Raw genomic sequence first — 7,094 nt, forward strand, 5'->3', positions numbered from 1 at the left:
AAACTTGCTTTTCTTGTATTCATTCTTGTGTACTTGTATTCCTTATTTATTTTTGTAATAAAAATTCCTCTGTACAATGAGCTGGGCAGATCTTTTTCTTCATTTTCTTTTCTGGAACAACATATATACGTATCTTTTCAAAGGCCAGCTTTTGTTTTCATTAATTATTTTATTGCTTTTAATTCTCTATTGCATTGATCTCTATCCTTATCTTTACTATTTCCTTCCTTATTTCTTTGGGTTTGTTCTGTTCCTCTTTACCCTAACTTTTGAGTTGAATGCTTAGCTCATTTTATTTACTTTTTTTTTCCTTAAGTTCCTGATAAGTTTGCTTAAAGGTACAAAATTTTCTTGTGAGTTCTGCTTTAACCATATCTAAAAAATTCTGATATGTAGTATTTTAATTTCTATTCAATTCTAATTAATCTTTAATAATTTTTATTTTAACTCAAATGTTATCTATGAAAACTTTAAACTTTTTATTTTTTAATTTTTTTATTTCATTTTTTTTACTGAGAAAGATGCTCCCCGAGCTAACATCTGTTGCCAATATTCCTCTCCTTTCTTTTTTTCCCTCCCCAAAGCCCCATTACATAGTTGTATATTCTAGTTGTAGGTCCTTCTGGTTCTTCTATGTGAGCCACCACCACAGCAGGGCAACTGACAGATGAGTGGTGTGGTTCTGCGCCTAGGAACCAAACCCGGGCCCCTGCAGCAGAGTGCGACAAACTTTAACTTCTAGGCCATCAGGGCTGGCTCTTCAACTTTTTATTTTGCAATAATTTCAAACTTACAGAAAAATTAGAAGACTATACAAAGAATTCTTATGACACTTTGTCTAGATTCAACAATTTTTAACATTTTGCTATGTTTACTTTCTTTTTCTCTCTGTTTCTGTCTCTAGTATTTTTTCCTAACCATTTTAGAGTAAGTTGCAGACATCATGCCCCTTTACTGCAAAATATTTTAGTGAATTTCTTAAGAACAAGAAATATAAACACAGGAGAATGATAATATTCAGGAAATTTAACTTCATTATAACACTATTATCTAATCCGGAGTGCATATTCAAATTTCACTAATTTTCTCAGTAAAGGTCTTTGTAGTCCCCCCACTCCCCCTAGCTTCCTGCTCTGCAATCCAGAATCACGCATTTCAGCAAGTTCTCTTGTTTCTTTAGTCGTTTTTAATCTGGAAGAATTCTTCAGATTCTTACTTATTGATGCTTGACTAATAAACTTCAGCTTAAATAATTTTATTGTTCCGCTCTCCAAGATCTTTCTTATTTTTCTGCCTATCTACCAGTTTTTGAGAGACGTTTGTTAAAATCACCAACTGCCATTTAAAAATAAATCAACTTTACTTGTAGTTCTTTCACTTATTGCTTTATAAATTGCGAGGCTGTATTGTTGATTTTATGTATATTTATCATTACTATATCTTCTTGCTCTATTGTTTCTTTTCTAGTTACATAAAAATCTTTCCTTTTGTCCTTTATGCACTTTTATTCAAAATTTAAATTCTATTTTGTTGTGTATTGAGATTGTCGCCCAACTTTCTTTTGGATCATATTTGCCACCTGGTAAATCTTTTCTTCCTTTTAATTTCAACCTTCCTGTGTCTTCCTGCTTTAAGTGTGTTTACTGTAAATAACACATGGTGTAGTCTTTTTATTTTCTCCATTATGAGAGCCTCTCTCTTTTAACTGGTAACTACTGACATGTTGACTAATTTTTGTCTCATTTTACATTTTGTATTTATTGTATATTTTTCTTCCTTTTTCTCACTTTCAATTTGCTAGACTGATTTTTTTTCTGCTGAATTAAAAGTTACATATATTGCTTCTGTTCTTACGATGGTTGCCTTTAATTTAAGACATACACTCATGTTTACTTACCTTTATTAGTTTCTTAAATATCTTAATATTTATATCTTGCCCTCAAATTCTTTAGCATACTCTTATGTCCTTTTGATTTTCTCTTTAAAATGTATTTATTTTTAACTTTTTCTTCCAGCATTATTGAGGTGTGATTGACAAATAAAAATTGTATATATTTAAGTTGTACAATGTGGCTTTTTTAAAGGTGTATGATGTGATGGTTTAATATGCGTATACATTGTAAAATGATTATCACAATCAAGTCAATTAACACATCCATCACCTGCCCTTTTGATTCTTTCCTTCTCTCACCCAAATGCCAATCCTCCCACCAAGTGGATATTGTCTAGATTTTAAAATCTGAGGTTACACCCACACCCACACCCACACCCATTTACTCTTTTTCTTTAACATGGTCCTGGATTTATTGACAAATCTCCCTTATTTCTATATTCCTTGTTGTAACTTCCTTGATTTGACTCTTCTTGTTTAAGTATTTTCTCCAAGATTGTTTTTAATATGAGTCTTTGGGTTCTAAGGCTTCGTATGCTTGAGAATATATTTATTATGCCATCTCCTTTGAATAGCGATTTAGATGTCTATCAAGTTCTAGATTCAAGCTTATTTTCCTTCACTACTATAAACTATTATTTTATTTTCTTCTTGCATCTATTGATGTTGCTGAAAAGTTTGATGTCAATCTGATTCTTACTCTGTTGTAGATGAGTTATTCTTTCTTTCTGTGAGCTTAGCATATTTCTTCGTCTCATTATGATGAGCCTAGGTATGGAGTTTTTCTTATCGCTCCTGTTTGGTGCTCCTTGAGCACTTTATTCTGAAGTCGTTCATCTTTCTGTAATATTGGTAAATTCATTACTCATTATTTCCTCAAATATTTCTTCTCTCTTTCTCACTGTGAGACCTCATTATCCAGATGTCTCCATTTCTATTTCCACCTGCCATTTTGCTGGACTCTCCTTTATATTTTTGATGTCTTTATTCTTTTCTGCTCTTTTCAAGGAGACTTCCTTCAACTTATCTTCCACCTCACTAATTATTCTTCAGCTCTCTCCATCCTGCTACTTGTTCCATCTATAGTGTATGTCATTTATACTGTTATGGTTTTAATATCTGATATTATCTCTTTATTTTTATGAATTATTGGTTTTGCTTTATGTTGTTGTCTTTTACTATCTTGTTACGTGTATTTACATCTTATTTTAAGTTCTTGGTTCATCTTTTCCACAATTCCACATTAGATAGTATATAGTGTTCAATTTATTATCTATGTTTTACAGTGGTTTTAGTCCTTAGCTGTCTAATTCTGTGGGTCTGTGAGCTCACGTCTCCATAGGGGCAACGGCTAGTTTGTGGGGTAAAGTGTAATGGGAAAGAGATGAAGATCAGGCCCTGAAGGTCTGTGTCCTTCCAGGTTCAGCCCTGGTAGAGAGCTCAGAAACACTGTGGACCTCCCTATGTGCAACTACTCTAACAGCCAACTTTTCGGAAAAGTACAACTGGAAGTAGCCAGGCTCTCTACATTGCAATCCACCAGCTCTGAGAGTTGGGGCAGTGGGGTCAAGTAATGGAGAAGTGAATACCCCAAAGCTCGTATCTAGTTTCATCAGTTCCTTGCCTACATGGCACTGGTGCTGCTCTGATTCCTGTTTATGTGTGAAGGGGAGGCAATGATTGTCTCTAGGCAGTTGTGAAGGAGATAAGAGTAGAATTAAAAAGGTCTTTCTACAGCCTGTCCTCCCACTGCTGCTTCCATCCCAGGATGCAGCCCTCCCCACTCCCTATACACACACGGTTCAAGACAACAATTCTGTTTCTCCTGGAGATTGTTGCTAGTTCCCTAAATCCTTTCCTCCCTTTGTTTCTGTAGCCTTACCAAAATTAATTTTGTGTAAGGCAGCCAGGAGCCTGAACCTACCTATTTGCCATCTCAGCAGAAACTGGAAGATTTATTTCTGATTCTCAAAGGACAGAGTGACAGGTGACACCCAACAGCTCACAGTTGGAAGCTTCCTGATCCCCAGAGTCTTACCCTTATGGTCAGGACCAATGCTATCTCATGCCTGTTCCAGAAGTCTCTTTTCCTGGTACCAAAGGCATGGTGAGTGGGAATTCTGATCTGTCTATGCTCCAGGGATAGGAGAGAAAGGAGACTTGGAGATTCATGAGGTAGGGTGTGTGTGGCACGACGTAGGAGAGAGATGTACTTGTGGTGAGCACTGCACTGAGCCCTTACTGGCTGCACCTTCAGAGATGCTGTACTTCACAGAATCCAGGAAGAATGCTTTCAGCGGGTCCTTTCTGGGAAGACATTGGCTAGTTTTGGGGGAGTCTATGTGATGGGGCTACATCACACTGCTAGATTAACCTTGTGGTCTCTAAGATGTATTAGGCTGCGTCTTCCTTTTGTCTAATTTAGAAGCATCCACATGACTTACAAGTTCTTTCAGATTAGCTCCTTTAGGCCACCCTAGCACCAGTATTCAGTGCCCTCAGAGCAGTTTGCTGCAGCTGTTCCCAGCTGGTCCTGTTTCCTCCTGTCTTCTCAGCGGCCTCTACTCCCAATCTCTCCTCAACCGATCTTGTGGGATGACAGATAAATCTTCCTGTGTGGCAATGTTTGGCAGTAAGTATACAGCAAGTGCTTGTTGAATTATGTTCTTTAGATTTGAAGGTTATAAAAGTTAGAGGGTTTTTCTCCTTATAGGCACCCATCCCAATTTCGTCTCCCTGCAATGCTCAGTAGTTGCTGCCAGAAAGTGCAATCACCAGGCTGTGTCCTAACTGGAATGAGCTCTTGAGTGGGAGAAAACCAGGTTTGTTGGTGTGCCCTTGGGTTAACAGCAGTTTTAAGCCAGTTTTTTCCCATGGGAAGACAAACTCGAGTTTACCTTATCTTTACTGTTTCTTTGGAATGTACTGGGTTTAGATAAATGTGGAATGTCAGCTGTATTACAAAGCAACACTTTTAATTGTAGAAATGACCCCTGTTTGGTGAACTCTGTCTGTATGGGGAAGACTGAGAAGGCATTTAGAGTTTGTGGGCCTATGTGATAAGAAATGTATAAAATCCTGTTGGGAAACAGAGACCTTGGATTCCATGTATGGTGTTTCTTGATATGGAATGTGCCCCTTGGCTTGGAATTCACATTCACAGTCTGTTAAAAGAAGTAGTTCCTGTCATGTGTGAGGTTTTCTAACCTAGGATGGCTCCCATCCACCCTCGCAGTCTTGTCTGTTATGACCAAGCATATTCCCATGAGATAAGAAGGTTGAGAAGTAATACCTAGACTATTGTAAAGACTCCTGATGAAGATGTGTTTAATACTATCAGGCTGACAAACTATGTTTCCTGTCCTATATCCTTCTACAGCTAAGCAAACTAGGTTCCAGCCCATTTTTCATTACTGTCTCTTGACTGTGTATGTTAATCTGAACACAGGACCACAGCTGAGTTGTACAGAGTGGGCATTGCAAGTGTTTTTTTCCCTATAAAATAACTTTCTCTTCCTTGCTGAAATTTTATTGTAAATAAACAAGTAATAAATAGAAGATCATGTAGTGTTCCTTGACCAAAGCTTTAAAATTCTGTCACAGCATCCAAATTTCTCCGGATAGAACTGGAACAAAAATGAAATCATGGTTAATAATAAAACATTACATTTGTGTAATGCTTTGAATTTTCCAAAGTGCTTTCATGGACATTTTTTGGCTTGACCCTATTTTTCCTTTATCTTCTCCCCTCCAATTTATTGTGGCTTTTATTATACCTACAAAAAGATGCATTCAAAATCCATTTCTCCAATTTTAAACCCACTACTGCACTCAGTACTCATCAATGCCATTATTTAGAAGCAAAGGAGATAAAATCAATGAAATGACTCAAAGCAAGAGATCTGATAGGACTTGGAAAACTTATTGGACCCAATTTTTTTGGTTTGGACAGTTGAGTGGATAGTGGTTTAATCCACTGAAAGAAGAAATACAGAGGAAGGGAATTTTGGGGAGGCTTTTAGGGCATGTTTTATTAGATTTCTTAAGGGAGGTGAGTCTCCACTATTTTCACACTGGGGCATCTCACCCTGCTCCAGGATTCCTTGTGTTCACATCTGTTGGGGAAGACAGGAGAGCTGGAAGATGGTCCACCTTATGGATAAAGGAGGAGCAACCAGGCTACATGAAGTGGGTCAGGGGGCAAGGAGACTTGAGACTGAGCAACGGTTTATCAAGTAAATACCTTGAAATGCCCAGTAGACACATGAAGGAGCAGCGATGGGCCCTGGGGTATCGGGATCATAGTCTACACCCAGAGGGATCTGGACCACTTCACTGTTGGGAATGTGATCACTTCCAAAGGAAGAAGATAGACTTCGTTTCACACTTCTGATCACAGTTGGCAATGAGGGATGGCTAGAGTAATGGACTGGCAGGTGAGCTCTTAGATCTGTTTTTTGATCAAATTCTCATGGCTGGTGGCCAGATAGAATGTGCTCATCTGGGACATTTACCTCAAAGTTGTGTCACAGACGACCAGCATTAGAGTCTTTTGGGATACTTGACGGAAATGCAGATTTCTGGATCCCTCTTAGACCTGCTGAATCAGAATTCCTGGGGCCGGAGCCTAAGGATTTGCATTTAAGCCCACTTCCTAGTAATTCTAATGTACACTAGGTTTAAGAAGCATGGGTAAGTGGTTGGATTAATTATGAGTTATTCTTATCAACAAAAAATTACACCAAATATGAATTAACTGGGGTAATTGGACATCTCTTTGATTGGAGGATGCTGATGACGACTTTATCTAATACTTCCCAGTTGCTCTGCCACCATTCAGTATTACTTCTACATTTGCTACTGAAGTTTATTTTTCATTAAATGTTCTTTCTGCTGGTGCAAAGGAAAACATCTTCATTTTCTCTTTTAGTTTCGATTTTTAATTAAAAATTTCTAAGACATTCTTAGCTTTAATGAAAAAGTTTCCAAAGCATGTTCAAGGGGCGGCCAATAGGTTGATGGTCTAAAGAACTGAATTGTATGTCAGTCGAATTTAATAAATATTTATTAGTATTTATACGTACAAGGTCCTTTGGACAGAGGAAGAGAAGTGAGACCCCATCATTCTCTGAAAGAGCATACACTCCAATTATGTAGACAAGACTAAACATACATTTGAACTGTGGTGTTCAAACTTTTTTAA

Source organism: Diceros bicornis, chromosome 14 (assembly GCF_020826845.1).
Source record: "Diceros bicornis minor isolate mBicDic1 chromosome 14, mDicBic1.mat.cur, whole genome shotgun sequence".
NCBI lineage: Eukaryota > Metazoa > Chordata > Mammalia > Perissodactyla > Rhinocerotidae > Diceros > Diceros bicornis.